Source organism: Capricornis sumatraensis, chromosome 1 (genome assembly GCF_032405125.1).
Source record: "Capricornis sumatraensis isolate serow.1 chromosome 1, serow.2, whole genome shotgun sequence".
NCBI lineage: Eukaryota > Metazoa > Chordata > Mammalia > Artiodactyla > Bovidae > Capricornis > Capricornis sumatraensis.
Window position 1 is genome coordinate 128470344 of NC_091069.1, and position 25192 is coordinate 128495535.

Below are 25192 nucleotides of genomic sequence, written 5' to 3' on the forward strand. Positions count from 1 at the left end.
CTCTTAGTCTCTTCTATCTTTAGGCTTTAGTTTTTAAGTCTCCTATTCTCAAGAGGCAGGTTAGGTGGTCTGGTATTCCCATCTCTTTCAGAATTTTCCAGTTTATTGTGATCCACACAGTCAAAGGCTTTAGCATAGTCAATAAAGCAGAAATAGATGTTTTTCTGGAACTCTCTCGCATTTTCCATGATCCAGCGGATGTTGGCAATTTGATCTCTGGTTCCTGTGCCTTTTCTAAAACCAGCTTGAACATCAGGACGTTCACAGTTCACGTATTGTTGAAGCCTGGCTTAGAGAATTTTGAGCATTACTTTACTAGCATGTGAGATGAGTGCAATTGTGCGGTAGTTTAAGCATTCTTTGGCATTGCCTTTCTTTGGGATTGGAATGAAAACTGACCTTTTCCAGTCCTGTGGCCACTGCTGAGTTTTCCAAATTTGCTGGCATATTGAGTGCAGCACTTTCACAGCATCATCCCTCAGGACTTGAAACAGCTCAACTGGAATTCCATCACCTCCACTAGCTTTGCTCATAGTGATGCTCTCTAAGGCCCACTTGACTTCAGATTCCAAGATGTCTGGCTCTAGATTAGTGATCACATCATCATGATTATCTGGGTCATGAAGATCGAAAAGGAGTATGTTAAGGCTGTATATTGTCACCCTGCTTATTTAACTTCTATGCAGAGTACATCATGAGAAATGCTGGACTGGAAGAAACACAAGCTGGAATCAAGATTGACGGGAGAAATATCAATAACCTCAGATATGCAGATGACTCCACCCTTATGGCAGAAAGTGAAGAGGAACTAAAAAGCCTCTTGATCAAAGTGAAAGAGGAGAGCGAAAAAGTTTGCTTAAAGCTCAACATTCAGAAAACGAAGATCATGGCATCCGGTCTCATCACTTCATGGGAAATAGACAGGGAAACAGTGGAAACAGTGTCAGAGTTTATTTTGGGGGGCTCCAAAATCACTGCAGATGGTGACTGCAGCCATGAAATTAAGAGACGCTTACTCCTTGGAAGAAAAGTTATGACCAACCTAGATAGCATATTCAAAAGCAGAGACATTACTTTGCCAACTAAGGTCTGTCTAGTCAAGGCTATGGTTTTTCCTGTGGTCATGTATGGATGTGAGAGTTGGACTATGAAGAAGGCTGAGCGCCGAAGAATTGATGCTTTTGAAGTGTGGTGTTGGAGAAGACTCTTGAGAGTCCCTTGGACTGCAAGGAGATCCAACCAGTCCATTCTGAAGGAGATCAACCCTGGGATTTCTTTGGAAGGAATGATGCTGAAGCTGAAACTCCAGTACTTTGGCCACCTCATGCGAAGAGTTGACTCATTGGAAAAGACTCTGATGCTGGGAGGGATTGGAGGCAGGAGGAGAAAGGGACAACCGAGGATGAGATGGCTGGATGGCATCACGGACTCGATGGACGTGAGTCTGAGTGAACTCCGGGAGATGGTGATAAACAGGGAGGCCTGGCGTGCTGCGATTCATGGGGTTGCAAAGTGTTGGACACGACTGAGCGACTGAACTGAACTGAACTGATCTTAATTTTTATTAAGTTCTCATAAGTTAAACACTTTATCTAAATTAGTAAACACTGTGCCCAGGCTTGTTGTTGTTCAGTTGCCAAGTCGTTTTCAGCTCTTTGCGACTACATAGACTGCAGCACACCAGTCTCCCGTGTCCTCCACTATCTCCTGGAGCTTGCTAAATTTTGTGTCCACTGAGTCTGTGATGCTATATAATCATCTCATCCTCTGCTGTCCCTTTCAGCAGACCATACTAATATATATTTTGTTATCTCCCCACCTCATTTTAGGTATCTTTTCTTTAATTCTGTGAATTTTCCTTACAGTTTTTAAATATCACCTACATACAGGGTAAATTTTGTTAGAATAATTAAGATTTGGATTATGTTTTCTCAAATGTTTTAGCCAACTGAGAGTTGGCTGAAGTGAGGCAGATAATCTATAAGGTAATGAATCCCTTGATGTTTCAGAAATTAATTCTTCCAAGGTTTTATTTTCACCTTAAGGTTGTTATTAAATATTGTATTATAACATTGTGAATACGGTGAGAGGAGAGGAGTCGTTAAGTTTTGGTTAATAAAGTGTGTTTTCTAATAGAACTCTGAGTAGCTGAAAGCTTACCGTGGCAAGAGGAGAATTATAACCGCATGGTTGTTAATGCTGTTTAGTCTTTAGTGGACTGTAGCCCACCAGTTTCCTCTGTCCGTGGGATTTCCCAGGCAAGCATACTGGAGTGGGTTGCCATTTCCTTCTCCAGAGGATCTCCTTGACCCAGGAACTGAACTCACATCTTCTACTTGGTAGGCAGATTCTTCACCACTAAGCCACCAAGAAAGCCCCATAACTGCATGGTAAAACAACAAAGAAATTCAGATTATTTATTTTACGACCCAGATTTTTTTTTTTTTTTCTTTTAAGGCTATATATGCACATTATGATCATCTTGGATTTCTTCAACAGTGGCAGTCTTTTTGAAAGGGCAGTTCTTAAGTGTAGGAAATATTTAAAATTCTTCAGTCTCATCATGATTCTGTTACTGAAATTTGTGTTCAGAAAGGATTGCTAGCCTTCATTCATTAGAAATGCAATGAGAAAAATAATACTTCTATTATTAATTCATGGTCAGTAAAAGAATAATTAAATTCTCTTTATGTATTCCTTCTACCTAGTAATGTTTTATTTCTAAGATTAACTGTGTGACATTGTATGAAGAAGATTGCTGCACACAATGATTTTTAAGAAACTAAATGACTAAAAAGACTGAGGTTAGTGTTGGTAGAATTCATTTTTTCTCTCTCTCTCTCGGACAGCCTGCAAAAAGAAATCCTATCCAAGACAAATATCTCCATTTTTTTAATATAAAAAAATATATTTTTTAAATATAATAACCTAGGAACTGAGCTTATGAATAAAAAGAGTATAGTTGATATAAAACAGAGTGACAAATCATTTGTATATAGTCCATTGAGCACAGTCCAAGTGGTTTTGGTTAGAAAACTCCTTTTCAAATATAGACTAAAAGTACAATTACTTGATTGAAATCTTTTCCCCATTTGACACCAGTTTCAAAGCTCATATGTTTTGTTTAATTCCTTCACCAGATATTACTTAGTGTCCAGAAAATGAACCTTTTAAGGATGATCCTCTAATCAGGACTTTTGAAGACAACACATTTTAGCAATTCCCATCTAGAAATCAGTGTTGGAAAAAGCCAACAGAGTCATCATGCAAGTTTTATTTCCTGGATTTTCTTTTGCATTTTGAAAATTTTAAAGTTAAAACAGTTCTTAATAGCTCCCTGGAATGAATCTTTAAACTATAATCAAACACAGAGATCCATGTTACATGGTACTGTGGGAGATCCAAAATAACAGGGGCTCATACACTTTTCCAGCAGTCATGTACGGATGTGAGAGTTGGACCATAAAGAAGGCTGAACACTGAGAAAGGACGCTTTTGAGCTAGTGTTGGAGAAGACTCTTGAGAGCCCCTTGGACTGCCAGATCAAATCAATCCTAAAGGAAATCAATCCTGAATATTCATTAGAAAGACTGATACTGAAGCTGAAGCTCCAATACTTTGGCCACCTGATACAAAGAATCGATTCATTAGAAAAGACCCTGATACTGGGAAAGATTGAAGACAGGAGGAGAAGGGGATGGACAGAGGATGAGATGGTTGGATGGCATCACCAACTCAATGCACATGAGTTTGAGCAAGCTCCAGGTGTTGGTGAAGGACAAGGAAGCTTGGTATGCTGTAGTTCATGGGGTCACAAAGGGTCACACACAACTTAGTGACAGAATGACAACATACACTTTTTTTTTTTTAATAACTGTGCCCTGAAAGCATCAGTCTGAATCCATGAATTTGCTGGGAAGTTGGGAGGGGAAACATTGCATGTGTGTAGGACTGTGGTATTCCATTTGGGGAGTGTTACTTGAAAATAATTATCGAGTTAAGGGTTTCAGGTATTTTTGTGGTTTACTACAGTGTTTCATATCAATATTTCTTTTCTTCAGGATGCATTATTTTAAATAAACTTTCACAAAAATGCTTTCTAGAGGTAGTTTGTAGATGTTTTATTTTCACCTTTTGCATAGCAATGTGTTGTGCTCCTGCCTAGAATTTGAAGATTTCTAAAATGTTGATAGACTGCTACTTTTAAAAATATTATGAAGTGAAAGGAATTCAAAGGCTGGAGAAAAATTATGGTGCTTATGCTTTAATTTAGGTACTAAAAATTTTTGTTCTGTCACAGGCTTTGCAGAATTTATCCATGATTTTATTCATCCATTTATTTATTGAGCAGTTACTCAGGTCTTGGAGAAACCAGAGCAACATACATGCTCATGTATTGCTGTTCGTCACTTCCAAGGAAATAGTGAATGTTATTTTAATTTCACATTTATATCTCAGTGATTTGGAGTTCAGAAAAAAAGACTTGAGCCATCATACTAAAAAATGTTCTTTCTCTTTATTGAGATGAACTTTGAGGTCAAGAGTGCTAAGGTGAATCCCAAAAGTAGCATTCAACTTAAGAGTTAACTTTAAATAGAGACATAGTACAGCAAGTTTTAAAATACTATTATCAGGAATCCAGATATGCCCTAAATAACCCTGGCTTCTAATAATCTCTTATGGACATATTTTCTTTTTAAACTTGGTGTTTCCCTAACCTCATTTTCCCCTATTAAAAAAAAAAAAAAAAAAAGAGAGAGAGAGAGAGAAAAGAAAAAGAAAACAGAAGTTCTGAAAGGTTAAGTAAAGTAGTTTGACCAATGTCAAACAGCTAGTAGATGACAGAGCAAGGAAACAACTCAATTCCTCTGAGCACAGTAAAATTTCATCCATGCATTAGATGAAGACTTAGAGCTTGGAGACTGGACCCCAGAGAAGAGATTTTCTACAATTTATTTTTTGATAGAGAAGGAAACCAGAAATGACCATCAAAAAAGTTTCCTAAGTCAAGTTCTCTCTCGTTCCAACTGTAATACCTAGCCCAGGGGTCTGGCACATCTCAGCATTTCTTCCTTTAAGGATGACTCATTTTGCTTTGACTGGTAGGAAATAATGGTTTCTTTGTTCTATCCAAGTTGTTATACAGACGCAGAAAGGGGTACTACAGTAAGTGGGAAGTCCTTAAGAGAATATTATTTGGTAAGTCACTGGTGATAACTCTATCTTCTAAACCCCAAACTGAAGTAATCCAGAATGATATATTTTCTGATAAGAGAAATCTTTTATAGGAACAATCTCCCAAAAGTATAACAATTAAATCAATTTAGTTAACTAATTGACTGACGAAAATAATGAAATATCAATAACATTGAAGTTGTCCTGAAAAGTACAGAATGCACAGTCACCAAAGGGGTGAGAAACGATACTCAGTGGAAGTAATGTGGAGGCTTGCTACTCGTGGTGCGGTCTCTGGACTGGGAGTTTTGCTTGGGATCTTGTTAAAAACGGAAAATCTCGGGCTACAATTCAGGCTTATAGAATCAGCACGTGTATTCTAACATGATCCTCAGGTGGTTTATCTGTACATTAAAGTTTGAGAAGCAGTGATTTAGAACACTATGAGAAAGGTTGTTTAAGGGAGTCTAAAGGGTGACCATCAGAGGAGAAATAGTCCTACCCTTTCATTTTTCTAGTTTCTTTTGCCCACAGTTTTTCAGTCTTCAAGATAAGGACCCCATGGGTAGCTATTCCTGTGACTCATAACATTCATGAAATGTTGAAAGCACTGTCTTTTTTAGAGTAGGGCCTCTTGCTCCATTTCTTGATTTTAAATGGTTCAGTTCAGTTCAGTTCAGTCGCTCAGTTGTGTCCGACTCTTTGCGACCCCATGAATTTAAATGGTTATTCTATCGCAATCCTCTCAACAAGTGAAGCAGAAAACCACGCATACTTTTTACTTTTCTCAACATTTCTTACCATCAAAAATGTCACTGTAGTCAGTTCTTGATTAAGAAGTACTAAAGGAGTGCAAAATAGCATTGAAAGAGGTTTGTTTTTTTTTAAAAAAAAACCTTTTAGTCATGATTTTAACCATTCAGGTCACTCCAATTCCCCTCTGCCTTTATAAGGTTTATTAATAATTAATAAAATTTACAGATATTATTTTTACTCTTGCCTTCTCTCTCTTCTACTATTTACATATCAAATCCATTTGTTGAAAGATGATGGGATTAATAAGGATTAAGGAGGATAAGCTAGAGTATCAAAGATCCCAGGGCCGATTAACCGAGAAGACTTGTTAAATCATTGCCACTAATACAGAAGCAGAAGATATTAAGAAGAGATGGCAAGAATACACAGAAGAACTGTACAAAAAGGATCTTCATGACCCGGATAATCATGATGGTGTGATCACTCATCTAGAGCCAGACATCCTGGAATGTGAAGTCAAGTGGGCCTTAGAAAGCATCACTATGAACAAAGCTAGTGGTGGTGATGGAATTCCAGTAGAGCTATTTCAAATCCTGAAAGATGATGCTGTGAAAGTGCTGCATTCAATATGCCAGCAAATTTGGAAAACTCAGCAGTGGCCACAGGACTGGAAAAGGTCAGTTTTCATTCCAATCCCAAAGAAAGGCAATGCCAAAGAATGCTCAAACTACCGCAAAATTGCACTCATCTCACATGCTAGTAAAGTAATGCTCAAAATTCTCCAAGCCAGGCTTCAGCAATATGTGAACCATGAACGTCCTGATATTCAAGCTGGTTTTAGAAAAGGCAGAGGAACCAGATATCAAATTGCCAACATCCGCTGGATCGTGGAAAAAGCAAGAGAGTTCCAGAAAACATTTACTTCTGTTTTATTGACTACGCCAAAGCCTTTGACTGTGTGGATCACAATAAACTGTGGAAAATTCTTCAAGAGATGGGAATACCAGACCACCTGACCTGCCTCTTGAGAAGTCTGTATGCAGGTCAGGAAGCAACAGTTAGAACTGGATTGGAACAACAGACTGGTTCCAAATAGGGAAAGGAGTACGTCAAGGCTGTATATTGTCACCCTGCTTATTTAACTTCTATGCAGAGTACCTCATGAGAAACGCTGGACTGGAAGAAGCACAAGCTGGAATCAAGATTGCTGGGAGAAATATCGATAACCTCAGATATGCAGATGACACCACCCTTATGGCAGAAAGTGAAGAGGAGCTAAAAAGCCTCTTGATGAAAGTAAAAGAGGAGAGTGAAAAGGTTGGCTTAAAGCTTAACATTCAGAAAATGAAGATCATGGCATTCGGTCCCATCACTCCATGGGAAATAGATGGAGAAACAGTGGAAAAAGTGTCAGACTATTTTTGTGGGCTCCAAAATCACTGCAGATGATGACTGCAGCCATGAAATTAAAAGACACTTACTCCTTGGAAGAAAAGTTATGACTAACCTAGATAACATATTCAAAAGCAGAAACATTACTTTGCCGACTAAGGTCTGTCTAGTCAAGGCTATGGTTTTTCCTGTGGTCATGTATGGATGTGAGAGTTGGACTATGAAGAAGGCTGAGTGCCGAAGAATTGATGCTTTTGAACTGTGGTGTTGGAGAAGACTCTTGAGAGTCCCTTGGACTGCAAGGAGATCCAACCAGTCCATTCTGAAGGAGATCAACCCTGGGATTTCTTTGGAAGGAATGATGCTAAAGCTGAAACTCCAGTACTTTGGCCACCTCATGCGAAGAGTTGACTCATTGGAAAAGACTTTGATGGTGGGAGGGATTGGGGGCAGGAGGAGAAGGGGATGACAGAGGATGAGATGGCTGGATGGCATCACTGACTCGATGGACGCGAGTCTGAGTGAACTCCGAGAGATGGTGATGGACAGGGAGGCCTGGCGTGCTGCAATTCATGGGGTCACAAAGAGTCGGACACGACTGAGTGACTGAACTGAACTGAACTGAATATTTATCGAGTTCACTCTGTGCTGTGCTGAGGGCTAAGTATTTATTATTGTACTTAACTTGCATCTTTCTGATATTGCTCAGGAATCACCAAATACTGACATTAGTTCCAATAGGTGGGCTGTAGGATAGTGCCAAGTTTTCTTCCAATTCAAAAAGTTACTATCTAAAGATTTGTTTCTTTAGCATCTGTGTATTCTTCTTCATTTTGAAAACCATATATATTTGATGTACTTTTTTTCTAACAGAAAAAGGTACAGATTAATAGCTAATCACATCATGTCATCTAGTCCCTCAGTTGTATCCAACTCTTTGAGATCCCGTGGTCTGCCAGGCTCCTCTGTGCATAGGATTTTCCAGGCAAGAATACTGGAGTGGGTTGCCAGTTCCTCCAGGAGATCTTACTGACCCAGAAACTGAACTCAGGTCTCATTGCAGGCAGATTCTTTACCATCTGAGCAACCAGGGAAGTCCAATAGCTAATCAAATCCTAATTCATCTCTGCCTTTATAAGGGTTTATTAATAATTAATAAAATTCAAAGATAGTATTTTTACTCTTGCCTTCTCTCTCCTCTACTATTTACATATAGAATCCATTTGTTGAAAGATGATGGGATTAATAATGATTAAGGAGGATAAGCTAGAGTATCAAAGATCCCAGGGCCAATTAACTGAGAAGACTTATTAATTAAATTCTGTCAAATTTAAAATTTGACAGAAAAACTTACTGTGCTATAAATACATTATTAACTGTCTTATTGCTTTTTATGATATATTTTGGAATAAGATTTGGTTTTTGAAAAGTATAAAATCTGTAATTAACATTGAGTATTTTGATTGTTAATAAATATGAAATAAAGTTCCTCTTCTGGAATCAAAGTTAATGTTCTGTTTCTTAAAAATACAATCAGAAATGTCTAATTGATCATGTCATTTTGAAAGAAAGGTAAAAATCTGTGAAACATGAGATCTTTTAACACACAAATTGAAAGTATTTGATAACATTTTAAGTAACAATATTAAGGTACTAGCTATAAACCAGATTTATTGTTATTTAGCAATCTTTTGTTTGATTATTATTAACAATATTTCCCTCTTCTTATGAGTTAGATTTACCAATAAATAAAAACAGCTAATACATGCTCTAGACAGAATATATTTTAAAGGGCTTCCCTGGTGGCTCAGACAGTAAAGATTCTGCTGCCATGCAGGAGACCTGGGTTCAATCCCGGGGTCAAAAAATCCTCTGGAAAAGGGAATGGCTACCCACTGTAAACAATTTTTAAATAATTTAGATAGTACCTAATCTTGGTATTCTGAAAATAAATTTCACTTTGGTATATGTTACATGTAATCTAGCAGCTGTGAATCTTAAAATTTATTATAAGGTTCCAGAGTCACTATCTCCTTGGCTCTTTACTACCAATGAGCCTGAACTAGATGCCAAAACTGAACCATTTTGGGGACTGAAAATTCTACATTCTGAAAAATTCCACCATCTCAGGGAAACCTAAGAAAATAGGCATCCTATCTCAACTCTTTGTAAAGTAACTCATAGAAGCCTCCTCCTCTTACTCTTTTTCTGTCTTCTGAACAGCCACATTCCAGAATTCAAACCTCGTCTATGCTGTCCAGAGTGAGTTTTGAGGGCTGGCCTCTAGAGGATTACAGCTGCTCATAACTTGTTCATACCTGTTCCTTCTCTGCTATCACAACCTGCTTCAAACCAACCCATCGGTGTTCCCTGCTCCTACCACCTCATGCTTTTCCTTCAGTCTATGCAATGAGATCCATAAATAACCCAACTAAATCCAAATAGCACATGCATGCAGGCTAAATTTCTTCAGTTGTGTCTGACTCTTTGCAACCCCCATGGACTATAGCCCACAAGGCTCCTCTATCTACGGGATTTTCCAGGCAAGAATACTGAAGTGGGTTCCCATTTCCTTCTCCAATAGGAGAAGGATCATTGTATAGGATTACAACTGAATCACTATAACCATCATTTATTTGGTCTCCATGTATTCTAGTCACAACATCAGGTTTGTTATACATAAGAACACACTTTGTCCTCACGTTAAGTCAGCAAGTAGGTCTTATGCCATGCATGTCATAGATGAGGAAAACAAAACTCAGAAATTTGAAGTAACTTTCCCAACTTTCCAAGAAAGAGGCAGAGCCAGAATGTGTTGACAGGTCTGCATGAAACTCTTGAGTGTGTCTGTGATCGGGCAAGCTAGGGCAGGGCCATTTATATAACATGTGCCATTTGACCAAATTATCCTGTTAAATAGTCTGGGAAAGCCGATTAAAGCTGCTGATTGATCTGTTGAAAAGCATGATACTTGGGGAGAACAATCAGCCAAATAAACAAGATGTTCCGATGAACAATTGCCCTCACATGTAATGATTACTCTTATTTTGAAAGGCCCATGATGATAACTCTGTAAGAAACCTCTTGGTGGTTTATTTTAAATTAACCTCCTCCTGTTTCCTATTTGGAAAACGATATCCTTATTTATCATTCTGGAGCTGTTTGCAGGCCTCTCCTTCTAATGTTTATTACCAGGACTTGCTTTGTGATGGCTGATTGCCCCAAATCAAGGGTGGCAAGATAACCTTGCCTTCAGTTAAAACCACTTGGGGGATTGACAGAAATCAGTAGGATAAACTAAAAAGTAAACACCTCATGTGTAAATAGTGGCACCAGAGAGAAGTTCAGTTTGTCTTATTTAAACAACAAAAAAAAAAATACACTCATTTGTAAAAGCTCGAATTACATTAGTGGGAAGCAACCTAGCAAAACCATTTTTAGAACATGGAACTTCTTTTGCTGACCTAAATTCACTTAAATCATGGGTAAAATTTTAAATACTTTACTAATTTTACCTATTTACTGTTGTTGTTTAGTCGATAAGTTGTGTCCAACACTTTTGCAACCCCATGGGCTGTAGCCCACCAGGCTCCTCTGTCCATAGGATTTCCCAGGTGAGAATACGGGAGTGGGTTGCCATTTCCTACTCCAGGTGATCTTCCCGACCCAGGAATTGAACTGTGCCTCCTGCACGGCCGGTGGATTCTTTACCCCTGAGCCACCACGGAAGCCCTGCAAATTTTCTTATGATATCATAAACTGAAAAATGTATGAATTTGAAATATGTTATCTAGTCCAATCTGCTTATAGGGAGTGAATACAGAGACATTAAATAGCTTTTAAGTTGGTGTTTGGGCATTGACCAGGGCATTTGACTCATAGGCAAATGTTTACTCTAGCAAACACACTGTATCTCTGAAATGGAAAATGCATCATTTTAGGTAAAACTTGGGATAATATTTCATGACATGTCTCTTACATATCATTATCTATCTAACCAGTCTATCCTAAAGGAAATCAGTCTTGAATTGTCATTGGAAGGACTGATGTTGAAGCTGAAACTCCAATACTTTGGCCACCTGATGCAAAGAGCTGACTCATTTGAAAAGAGCCTGATGCTGGGAAAGATTGAAGGCAGGAGGAGAAGGGGATGACAGAGGATGAGATGGTTGGATGGCATCACTGACTCAATGGACATGAGTTAGAGTAAACTCCAGGAGTTGGTGATGGACAGGGAGGCGTGGTGTGCTGCAGTTCATTGTGCCGCAGAGTCAGACACGACTGAGTGACTGAACTGAACTGATCTATCCAATAAGTGAGGAAGGTCCTTCAAAGTGGGAACTGTGTCTTATACAGTTTTGATTTCCCACAGTGATTACTTCATTTCAGTGGTGCTTTGGATACTGTTGATTTGCGGATTTTACCCAACCCCTCCTATGCCCATTAACGCAGCTAAGATTGAACAGAATATTAGTCTGTGAATGAATTTTTTCTTTTTTAAGTCCATGGAAAATATACTCCTACATACACTGGAAATTTAATCTATTTTTTGTCCCATCTGATATCAAACTTGTATTTTGTGATTGATCCCTCATTGAAAAAAAGATGTTCTCCACTACCCCTTAATATAGAGGGTTAAAAACATTTTAAGTTGACTTAGTTCTTTTGTTGCTTGAACATCAACATGGTACACACACTAGGATGTTTTTCCAAAGTATTTTGCATCTGTGACCAAAAGAGCGCATAAATACGATAGCCTCAAATGAAAAACATTATTTCCCTGCTTCAGAGGACTATAGAAAAGAATAGAAACCTGTACTGTCTACTAATTCTTGTTCTTAAATGGCTTATGGACTTTCAAGTTAGCACGTTTCCACAGCAAATGGAATTGGGGAAGGGACGGCTTGACACCTTAGCTGTTACCACGCTCCTGTCAGCTGTCACTGCAGCATGAAGCATCCCAGTAAAAGAAAGCCACTCTTTGCTGGAGTCCAGTAGCTGCCAGCCTGGGTGAGGAGGGCAGGAAAAGATTGTGTTACTCGGTGACAGCTGAATCTTTCCAAGAGAGTTAGCTATCTAATTCCTCTAATGAAAATGTACCTTTTACATAAAATTGGAAGAGGAATAAAAATGGAAATAGAATTGGTGCTTTTACCAAGACTCAGCAAGCTTCTGGGTTCTGAGGCTAGAGACCTTTTTAAAAAGACACAACGCTCTATACATTCTTTGATCCAGTGGAAGCTTTAAAATATCTGTGCATGAGGTTTTAAATGCTCAGCCCTCCTTGTTAACGCCATGTTAAGCATTCCTAATCCAAACTAAAGAAAATTTAACTGCTGTCCAATGGTGCTGCCCAAAAGTCATCTCTTATTTTATTTCTTCCTCCTTTTGTCACTTGGTATCTCACACTGATCTTCACAGGAATTCTTACAAAATAGGGAACCAGAGTCACCTCTAAACTAGTTGATATGCCATCATGAAATCTCTCATTGTCTTCTCTGCTTAAGGATTTGAGAGTCAAACTAGATATTTAAGGTCTTTCTTGCCCCAATGGCCTGTAAGATTCAAAGTTTGACAATTAGAATTATCAATACATATATATTCACTCTGGCACTTAAAATCTGATCTGCCACCTGCTCGTCATCTTTCTCCTTTCAACCTGAGAGATATGCCAGTCTCCTCAATATGGTATGGGTCTGATGAAGAATCAAGTTATTTTCAACACTTCCTGCTGGCACCTACAATTAGTGTAACCATCTTGATTCATGAATGCAAACACATACTGCCCAGCAGAAAGATTGAACTCTTTCGTTTAAGCACTGTTCCTTACCAGCAATTAAAATACAAAATCCTAACTAATCTTCCAGATAGTGTATCCTTATCTTTCTGACTCTGAGGGGCATATTCCCTCTTCCATTTCGTGTTCTTGCTCTTTCATATTGCTTTGTAGTCTAAACAGTTGTTCCCATACTCTGGCATCATTGGGAATTTGTTTAAAGTCATATATCTTTTCCAGACTACACCATTACCTGAGCTGGGAGTTAGGTTCCATCATTTTGCATCTTCACACTTCAAAATATGAGAATTGAAAGGATTATAGGATTGAGTCACTAATGAGGCCTTTTCTTCTTTCTTAAAGATACTCCAGGGGGTTATAGGTTCCAATAGTGGGAATCTCTTATGAAAATTACCTGTAGTTCCCATCCTCTGAGGGAACAATTATAGGCTTAAGACACCCCATCATCCTTTTTGCCTTCCCCACAGATTTGAGGATATATTGTGCCATTTATTCTGTTAAAGTCAAGCTGGGGAATTCTATCAGGTTGTAGGCTGGGAATATTGACCCAGGAGTGGGGATCCACTCTAATTACTACCTTCTTAGAACAAGAATTGAAGATAATTACTTATCTCATTTTCAATTAAAAACCTTAGTTCTCTCTAGTCCTATAATACCATAAGGCCTCGTATGGGGTCAGTCGAATCTAATTGTTAACTGCTCCCCTCCTCTATTAATCTGCATTGATACTAAATGATGTGCTTATCAAAATGGGTAAAAGTTTAATCTCATGTTCCTTTATTATCGTGTATGGAAGTGTTGTGATTTACCTTCACTAAATAGTGGAACAGCAGGTTCTTAAGGCTTTTCTTCATTTTGGAAGACATTTTTGCAGTTTCCTCTTTTTTTATTTTAAATTACCTTTTCTTAATTGCATGGAAAGAGTTATGTATTCAAAGATATCACCTTTTTTAATTTTAATACCCTCAAGTTCTCTGGGTGTGGGAGAAATCTGTAGAACCTTTGAAGTCTGTTCTGGGAATTCATGTTGGCTGTACTATACTGGGAAATCTGAGAAGACCCATTAAAACCAGTTATTAGAGAGAAATGAGATGATACTGTTTCTCAGTAATTGAGATCAAGAACCTCAAATCAAGGCAGGCATTGTCCCTGATTTCCCATAGCTGTCATAACTTTCCCATAACTGTCATAATTGATATTAAAATATAAATTTTAATATCCTACAGTTCACACAAAACACTCAATAGTAGGAGTGACAAAGGAAGTGATAAAGCTGAAATTTGTCAGAATGAAAAAAATAATAATAAAATATGCTGAAGAAACTTGTTCCAATCACAGTTGGTTGCCAGTCCGACATTAATTCATCTCCCCAGTTCAAACCACATCAACTTCTTCCTTTCTCGGTTACCTACTTTTCTCTGTAGTCATATACTTAAAGGAACTCACTCCAATTTCAGGCTTTAGGGGTAAGTGTTAATTGGTCTAAAATAAACATGTTAGTCTTAATACTTTGCCAATGAAGCCGTTGAAGCCAGTGAAGCATGGCCATGTGACATGTGTCTGGCTAACGAGCCAGACAGCTGTGAGGAAAATTATTTTCCTTCTAAAAGTTGCCCATGAAAAAGTGGCCCCTTTTTTTGCCTTCTGCTCATTGTTCCATCTGGATACACCATCCAGACCTGGTGCAACCATTTTGAACCCTGACAGGAGTCAGTTATCAGAGAATCCAAGGCACAGAGGAATCCAAAGCTGGGCCCTGACTATACTGTGCCTCGGGGCTTTTTTGCTACAAAAAGTAATGAATCTTATTGTTTAAGAAAATCAAGATTTTCTGTTATTTGAAGATATACTCATTCTGATTTAAAAAAAAAAAATCTATATTTCTTTTCTTTTCTTTCCTGGAGAGTCTAAAAACTAGACTTTAAAAAGATCCCTCCCTTGGGATCTTAGGTCTTGTAGAAAGCTATGAGGAAAAGTAATGAAGGAGGCAGAATTAGGTTATATTTGCATAAGTATAGCAAAACAGATAACCAAAATATTTAGTTTAAAATGTTCTCACAATTCCAAAATAGTGGCTTTAAAACACAGCAACAAAAATTCCACTTTTCCCCCCTGATGTTCATAACGTCTGGTCAAAGACCCTGAGAATGTGGAATGACCATGGGAATAGGGAGTGATGGAATCTTCCAGTCCCCACTGCCCACTGCCATATATGTGCGTATTGCATTCCAGCATGGAGAATCAGGAAGCCTAGCTATGCACACTACAAGGGTAAGCAGAGCTTAGATATTTCACTTTTCCCTTTTGTTATGGTGTCACTCATGGGAGACTGTCACTGAGCAAACTCCCTTCAGACCTCTTGTGAAGAAAGGAGATCTGCACCACTTTACCTTAAAGCACAGAGCACGGAGAACTTGGTGCAATTCCACATCTAGTTTTGCAAATCTGCTGGCACGCGAAGTCTTAGTAATGGATTTGGATGTGTCCTAGAGTTTATTGTGCCAATATCAATTGAATTAAGACTTCAAACCTTTTCAGGGAACTTCCCATCCTTCATTTCAAATGAATGCACAGACTGCTTTCAGCTACTGAAGTGCTGTCCCTGAAATGAAAAATGAATACCTCTCAGCTAAGGTGGATTGCAAAAACCCACAACAACAGATTTTGATCAGGATCCAAACTTAAAAAAACTTTTTTTAGTGTAAACAATGATTTCCACTCTTTGAAGAATTTGACAGTGGGATGTAGTGAAAGAGCACTGAATTAGGCCAAGGGTCTTTAGGCAAACAGTTTTACCTCTATGAATTTCAGTTAATTTTTTTTAAGTGCTATTTTTTAATCCTTCGGCCACACAGCGCAGCATGCAGGATCTTAGTTCCCCAACCAGGGATCAAATCCCCACCCTCTGCAGTGGCAGCACAGTCTTAAACACTGGACTTCCAGGGAAGTCGTTCAGTTTCTTAATTTTTAAAATGATAATAATTGGTTTTGTCAAATAGTTTCTAAAATGATTGCCATAAAATTCAATATGATAAACCCCAAAATACTATTAAATACAGAGTACCATTATTTTTATTCCATCTCTTATTTGTGAGGAGATCTAAGGACATGTCCAGATTGATTGCATTCCAAAGGGCCGAGATGTCAAGCCTTGGAGTGAAGATAACCAGGCCTCTGTAGGAACCCCCAGGCATATATTTCCCAAGCATCATTATATTCATGACCTTTATTTTTCTTTTTACAGCTAAAATGGTGTTATTTTTTTTACCAAAAGTCTATTAGGTTCTTATTATATCCTGATCCACTTCTAGGATACAAAGACTTATAGAAAGCTTACAATCCAGTAGAGGAAAGAACTCAGTAAGAAAATATAAATATAAGGCTGTAAATGGAAAGTTATGACAGCTATGGGAAATCAGGGACAATGCCTGCTTCAATTTGAGGTTCTTGATCTCAAATGCTGAGAAACAGTATCATCTCATTTCTCTCTAATAACTGGTTTTCATGGATCTTCTCAGATTTCCCAGTATAGTACAGCCAACATGAATTCCCAGAACAGACTTCAAAGGTTCTACAGATTTCTCCCACCCCCCGAGAAGGTTTTTTAAAACAGATGCAGGAGGAAGCTCACCAAGTGATTAATTTTCATTTCAACTTTCATTATGTTGATGGCATTTTTGAGGGCAAGGGACACACCAGAGCCCTCTGAATGCCAAAAGGAGAATGAGGTTGCTGGCTAAGGGTGTGCTATACAGGCCAAGAGGTCATGGATGAGCTCCATCTCTTTCCCCCTGATAATTCTGCAGATAGCATGTTTTATGGGAGTCTTTAGTTGGAAGAGAAGCTCAGACAAGGAGAAGGTGCCTTATTTGCAAAAATTCTAATCATACGAATAGGTGAAAGAAAAGAAGTAATAGAATTAAGAATCCTGATTTATAGCTTGCTGAATAACCATTTATAGTTTAAAAACAATTACTCTCAATATGTCATTTAATGATTAGTAGACTTAGAATCAAAGCAGAAGTAATAGAGGATTTCTTTTTACCATCCACTCCTGGAGTCTCCATTAACATGTGGCTTTGGAGTTGAAAGTAAATCCACAGATACATATCCCATCTGAGCCACTGATAACATCATTAGGACAAACCTATGCTATGATCTTGGAGGTTTATCCACCTTCTGGACCTGAGATCAGGAAGTGAATATTAGATTTTAAAAACTGAACTTGAGGAAAAATTAATCAACCATTTTGGAGATCTCATAAAGTTTAATCATAGAATATATAGCAAATGAACTTTTATAGATTATATGACTAGTGATGCTAAACTAACCTGTGGGACTCAGGCTCTTCCTTCCCACTCTGGTATCTCTTCCTCTGGGTCTAATCCCTTATCCTTAGGGCCACAATAGGAGGAAAGGAACCATGTGTCTTGGAAACTTAGTGATAGCTCTCAGGTTACTACTGCTGCATAATCAGTTATCCCCAAATTTAGCAGCTTCAGATGATTGCTTTATTTGGCTCACAATTTTGTGAGACAGGAATTTGTCAGCTTTTAGTGGTGCAGTTCTTGCTGGGGGCTTCTCATGAAATTGCAGTCAGATGTTGATGATGACTTAGTCACTTGAAGCCTCAACGGGATTTCTTGTCCAAGATGGTGCACTCATATGGCTGGTAATGGAAGCAGACTGCTGCCTGGAGCTCAGGTGGGCTGTTAGTAGAGTATGTCTACCTGGAACTCTCCAGCACTGCAGTCTCAGGATCCTTGTATTCTTACATAGCATCTCAAGGCTGTAAAAAGTGAATATTTCATCTAAAAAAATAAAACCCACATGGCCTTTTATGACCTATCCCCCCAAATCACACATTACTTCTGCCATAATCTATTGGCTACAGAGAAGCAGAAAGCTCACTCAGATTCAAGGGAGGGGACTTAGACCCAACCTCTAGAGGAGAGAGTAGCAAGACTTTAGAAGAATATATGGGAAAGAAGACTGATGTGGCCACCTTTGGAATATACAAAGTGGTGAAACACTGCTCTGTGTGAATTTCAAGACTGCTATTTCTGCTGTTGAATGTTCTATGATATTCCTAATGTTGCTTTAGCTCATTTGAAAGATTTTTCTAGTTCTTCTGATGTTTCTTTTTCCTCCTTTTTTGGTTATGTCTAAAAGAATCACTTAGCGGAATCCAATTTGCTAGTTTCAGATATGGGTTAGTCTCCATGTGGAGCTGTGTTATTCACTTGTAGCAGATACACAGGTTGCTAGAAATATTCGCTCCCTTCACTTCCCCACTCTCCAACAGGTGGCCTGCTCGCCTTCACCTGTGACTTACCTCATTTACCTCAGATCAGGTCGGGGAAGGAATTCTGAAGCCTCCTTACATTGCAGATCTCCTGACTCACCAACATGCTCCTTATTCCTTTGCTTCCGCTTGTCTGTCACTCAGCCTGTCTAGATGCAGAAATGCTGTACTTCAGACTGACCCATGATTTAGTCTCTGGAGTCTTCACTCATATTTTTGAGCCTAAACTTCCAGGGTTGTGCACCAGTGGGCCTCCTTGCACATCTAGGACCCACCAGCTTCTCCCTCCCTTAATAACATCCTTGAACTTGGCCTCTTGTCTCTGTCCCTATCTTGTGAAACTCTAGTCTTAGATGGATTATTTTAGAAATGGGAATAGGAAGCCTGTCTGTTCGTAGTTCTTTCAGCAGACATTTTGAGAATGAATGTTATCTTAATCTGATTGCTTTGTGATAGCAAAGTATTTTGGATTCTCATGGTTCTTGAGACAGTATGACATGCCAGTTAAAAGCTTAGTATTACAAATTAGACAATCTAAGAATTGAAGAATGGGCATCTTACTCCCTGGGTCTCAGTTTTATTGTCTTTAAAATGCATACAGCATTAGAATCTACAAATTAGAGTTGTTATAGAAAATAAATGAGACAATCAAGCTCTATCACTTGGTCTAGTAACTGTACTTAGTGAATACTTCAATATGTCTGCTGTCATGATCATCAGCATCAAGTACAATTTTACTTTTTAGTTTTGTATATCCAACACCTGCAACAATGCCTCTCATATAGTAAACCTTCAACATTAAATCAATAAATCCATGTCTGTTGAATCTCTACAGAGGATAAATTGAAAGAAAAGTCATAAGATTTCCTAAGAACTGAAGTTATTCTGATGACACATCTAGGTATAAAAAATGTTATTAAATGTTATTTCCCCAAGACTGGTGTCATTGAGGTGACCAGGAATATGTGCTATGTGGTTGATGAGGTTGAAAGGAAGAAGGTAGATTCAACAATGGTGGAAGGAAGTCCAGCCAGAGTTCGGGAGTCCCTGAAATCCATATACGGCAGAGGGCACCTGATCAACTATACAACATCACCAAAGTTCAATAATACTACAGAGCATGGCAAGAGGGAGTAACAAATGGGAGTGAGCATCCAGGAAGTCTGTCCAGGACCTAAACACAATCAAGGACCAGATTCTGGAAAATCCCTGAAAAGCCAGATAAGGCCTCAGTTCAACAGATTCCATCTAAGCCTAAGTATTTAGATGTAAGATTAGATGGCATGGGCCCAGAACTGCAAGGGCGGCTTGGAATTTAGACTGAAGAATAAGGCTAACAGGTACATGCTAGATGAACTGGGCTAGTAGAAAGTGAGATGATAAGGCCTCAGAATATTGGACTTGAGTTCAGTAAGTGTCCCCAGATCAAAATCAAGATTGATTTTAGATCCTGGGGCAGAACTGAGTCTGCAGAGAGAGAGCCATGTGACCCCAGATGAGAGGAAGGAAAAAGTTGTGTTTTGGGATGAGATTTTTCTTTCACTTCACATCTGCTGCAAATCTCTATAAGAATATCACTTCAAACATTCTCTAAATGGGAGGATGAATGAAGGTAATAGTTAGGAATCATTTACGTTTGCGTTGGTTTGTGGTGGTCCCTTCTGTGCATTCTCACAGTAACCTTCAGGTGTTTCTCTCTCTGTATCCATCTCCTTTTCCCTCTCCTTCTCTTGCTTTTTCATATAGAAATGATAATCCACGTGCCATTCAATTCATTTACTCAAAATATATAATTCAATGATTTTTAGTAAATTCACAGTGTTGTGCAGCCATCACCACAATAAATTCTAAAATATTTCCGTCACTCCCAAAGAAAACCCATACCCAATTAGCAATCACTCCCCATTCCCAACCCCCACCTCCAAGCCTCTGCCAATCACTAATCTACATTGTGTTTCTATAGATTTGTACATGTTGGACAATTAATACAGATCAAATCATACAATGAATGATCTTTTTTGACTAGCTGCTTTCACTTAGCATAATGTTTTCAAGTTTCATTTATGTTGTAACATGAATCAATATTTCTTTATTTTTTATGGTTAAATCATATTCTATTATATAAATATGCTACATTATATTTATCCATTCAACAACTGACGGACATTTGGATTGTTTCTACTTTTGAATTTTTATGAATAATGCTACTATGAGTATTTCTATACAAGATTTTATGTGGATGTATGTTTTTAATTTTCTTTGGTGTATATATGTATATGGAGTATAATATAAATCACTTTTTAAAATTCTTATTAAACAAACTAAGGTCATTTATAACTAAGATCATTTATAACTAAGGTCATTTAAACTAAGGTCGTAACACAAGAGAAGACTCTACACGTGGACATCACCAGATGGTCAACACCAAAATCAGATTGATTATATATTCTTTGCAGTCAAAGATGGAGAAACTCTATACAGTCAGCAAAAACAAGACCAGGAGCTGACTGTGGCTCAGATCATGAGCTCCTTATTGCCAAATTCAGGCTGAAATTGGAGAAAGTAGGGAAAACCACAAGACAACTCAGGTATGACCTAAATCAAATCCCTTATGATTATACAGTGGAAGTGAGAAATAGATTTAAGGGCCTAGATCTGATAGACAGAGTGCCTGATGAACTATGGAATGAGGTGCGTGACATTGTACAGGAGACAGGGATCGAGATCATACCCATGGAAAAGAAATGCAAAAAAGCAAAATGTCTGTCTGGGGAGGCCTTAAAAATAGCTGTGAAGAGAGAAGCAAAAAAACAAAAGAGAAAAGGAAAGGTATAAGCATCTGAATGCAGAGTTCCAAAGAATAGCAAGGAGAGATAAGAAAGCATTCCTCAGCGATCAGTGCAAAGAAATCGAGGAAAACAATAGAATGGGAAAGACTAGAGATCTCTTCAAGAAAATTAGAGATACGAAGGGAACATTTCATGCAAAGATGGGCTCGATAAAGGACGGAAATGGTATGGACCTAAGAGAAGCAGAAGATATTAAGAAGAGGTGGCAAGAATACACAGAAGAACTGTACAAAAAAGATCTTCACGACCCAGATAATCACAATGGTGTGATCACTCACCTAGAGCCAGACATCCTGGAATGTGAAGTCAAGTGGGCCTTAGAAAGCATCACTATGAACAAAACTAGTGGAGGTGATGGAATTCCAGTTGAGCTATTTCAAATCCTGGAAGATGATGCTGTGAAAGTGCTGCACTCAATATGCCAGCAAATTTGGAAAACTCAGCAGTGGCCACAGGACTGGAAAAGGTCAGTTTTCATTCCAATCCCAAAGAAAGGCAATGCAAAAGAATGCTCAAACTATCACACAATTGTACCCATCTCACATGCTAGTAAAGTAACGCTCAAAATTCTCCAAGCCAGGCTTCAGCAATATGTGAACCATGAACTTCCAGATGTTCAAGCTGGTTTTAGAAAAGGCAGAGGAACAAGAGATCAAATTGCCAACATCCGCTGGATCGTGGAAAAAGCGAGAGAGTTCCAGAAAAACATCTATTTCTGCTTTCTTGACTATACCAAAACCTTTGACTGTGTGGATCACAATAAACTGTGGAAAACTCTGAAAGAGATGGGAATACCAGACCACCTGACCTGCCTCTTGAGAAACCTGTATGTAGGTCAGGAAACAACAGTTAGAACTGGACATGGAACAACAGACTGGTTCCAAATAGGAAAAGGAGTACGTCAAGGCTGTATATTGTCATCCTGCTTATTTAACTTATATGCAGAGTACATCATGAGAAATGCTGGGCTGGAAGTAACACAAGCTGGAATTGAGATTGCCAGGAGAAATATCAAGAACCTCAGATATACAGCTGACACCACCCTTATGGCAGAAAGTGAAAAGGAACTAAAAAGCCTCTTGATCAAAGTGAAAGAGGAGAGTGAAGAAGTTAGCTTAAAGCTCAACATTCAGAAAATGAAGATCATGGCATCTGGTCCCATCACTTCATGGGAAATAGATGGGGAAACAGTGGAAACAGTGTCAGACTTTATTTTTGGGGGCTCCAAAATCACTGCAGATGGTGACTCCGGCCATGAAATTAAAAGATGCTTACTCCTTGGAAGGAAAGTTATGACCAACCTAGATAGCATATTCAAAAGCAGAGACATTACTTTGCCAACAAAGGTCCATCTAGTCAAGGCTATGGTTTTTCCAGTAGTCATGTATGGATGTAAGAGTTGGACTGTGAAGAAAGCTGAATGCTGAAGAATTGATGCTTTTGAACTGTGGTGTTGGAGAAGACTCTTGAGAGTCCCTTGGACTACAAGGAGATCGAACCAGTCCACTCTAAATGAGATCAGTCCTGGGTATTCTTTAGAAGGATTGATGCTAACGCTGAAACTCCAATACTTTGGCCACCTCATGTGAAGAGTTGAGTCATTGGAAAAGACTCTGATGCTGAGAGGGATTGTGGGCAGGAGGAGAAGGGGATGACAGAGGATGAGATGGCTGGATGGCATCACTGACTCGATGGACGTGAGTTTGAGTGAACTCTGGGAGTTGGTGGTAGACACGGAGGCCTGGTGTGCTGCGATTCATGGGGTCGCAAAGAGTCAGACATGACTGAGCGACTGAACTGAACTGAACTGAAGGTCATTTATTGATAAAATTATTTTAGTGAATATTTGATAATTGCCTCTTAAACCCTAGGTATTCCCTTTTGGTCCTTGAGTACAAAAAGAAAATTGACTACCTGCCATCGTAGAAGTTACAGTTCTCCACAAAGCTCTAAGTCCTTGAGAGTAAGAACTGTGATTATTTTATTCCCTTTCCAATCTGCAATGTATCCACAATTTATGGGAAAAACTTGAATCAAAACAATAAAGTTTAAATAGAATCTGGTTCATCTCTTACCTACATAATTGTAGAAACTCCAGTCCCTTTCAAATGCCTCTTATTTGTTAAGGAAGCTCCTATTTTATGTGTGTTCCTAAATGAAACTTTCCTGCCTGCCGTGAAGCATCTGGAATCCTTCCCTCCATCTTGGAATGTGAATTTGATGGAACCCAGGATCCCACTCTGCTCTCCTGATGCTGAAAACAGACATGGCTTCCTGCCCAGGTCTCTGAGGACCTCTCCTGATTCCCCTCTCATATGTTTGCACTTCCCTTACCTCTTTTCTTCTGATGGCCAACTTAGTCTCAGTTATCTCTTCTAACAGGAAAACATCCTCCACTCCACTTAGGTTACACACTATAACCACCATATTTTATTTCTGAGTATCCATGACCAGCCTGTATTCTCAATAGCTCATAGAGATGTTTCTGGTCCTGGAATTTTATTGCTGTTTTCTTCTTTTCCCTTGAACACAGAATTGCTAAGTCACAGAGGTTCAGTTTGTAGGGCAACCTGATCACCATTCACCAGACTACTTACAAGTTTTCTTTCTTGTCTGAGGATAGCCGATTATAAAATCCATTTTGTGTACCTTGAATCTCTGTCTTCTTACAATGAATTCCTCTGCTTGTTGGTCTTGAGCTGCTCATGAAGATAGCACCTGGAAGGTCCTTCTTGCAAAGTCTATACACATCAGAAAAAGATCTGAATTATGAAGATGAACAACAAAAAGTCTTAAACTTTGTTCCTGCTGCAGCTGCATTTACTGTAAAATGTGATTTGACAACATTTTGCTCAGTGTCTCTTCTGAGCACCTTCATGTGAGTCTGTTTCAATTACGGCTTGTATTTATGATTTTGGAAATAGATTTAAGAGTAGGCCAATAGTTCAGGTAATTTCAGTATGACCTGGCAGCACTCTCAATTCAGTGATTTAATTTGTATCTTGTGCAAGTCAGTAAAATGCTCTGAAATTCAAGCTCTTCTTTTGTAAGAAGGGGATTATTTACCATCTAGAGTGATAATAATAATAGCTAATGTTTATTGTGTGCTTCTGGGAAGAAGGCAGAATTTAACATCCTTTATATTGGGTTGGCCAAAAAGTTCATTCTGGTTTTCCTATACAATAATACCAAAAAACCTGAATGAAATTTTTCAGCTCAATGACTCATATCTATCTAATATTAGATATCTAATATCTATCAGCTCAATGACTCTTCACACCAAATTCATGAAACAGTTGCTATTACTGTAGGATAAAATCATACTAAATAATATTGCTGTTGTTTAGTCACTAAGTTATGTCTGACTCTTTTGCAACCCCATGGACGGGAGCTTGTCAGACTTTTCTGTCCGTGGGATTTTCCAGGCAAGAATACTGGAATGGGTCGCCATTTCCTCCTCCAGGGCACCTTCCCAACTCAAGGACTGAATCCATGTCTCCTACATTGCAGTCAGATTCTTTTTTGCTGAGCCACCAGGAAAGCGTCTAGATGATATAGTTGGATTGTAAAAGAATCATGCTTATTACTTTCAAAATAAGGCACAGACAGAATTCAGTCTTCATGAAGTTTTCTATGTGATTTTGTAAATCATCAATTATATAGGCAAGACATGCTTTCACTAGAAGATAAAGTATATATCTGTTTAGCAAACTGGCCCCTTTCATGAATAATCTCCTGCATGTATGATTCAGGCCTCACGGATTATTTTAACTTCTATTCAGATCTGCTCTTTTCACTTTTACTCCACGTTTGAATTCCAGGTCAGGAGACAGATGTCAGAGCAAAGAGCTCTGAGAGTAGCTGAGAACACCACAGTCTGTTAAGGCAGACTGAACTCCTATTTATTTTGAAAAGGGC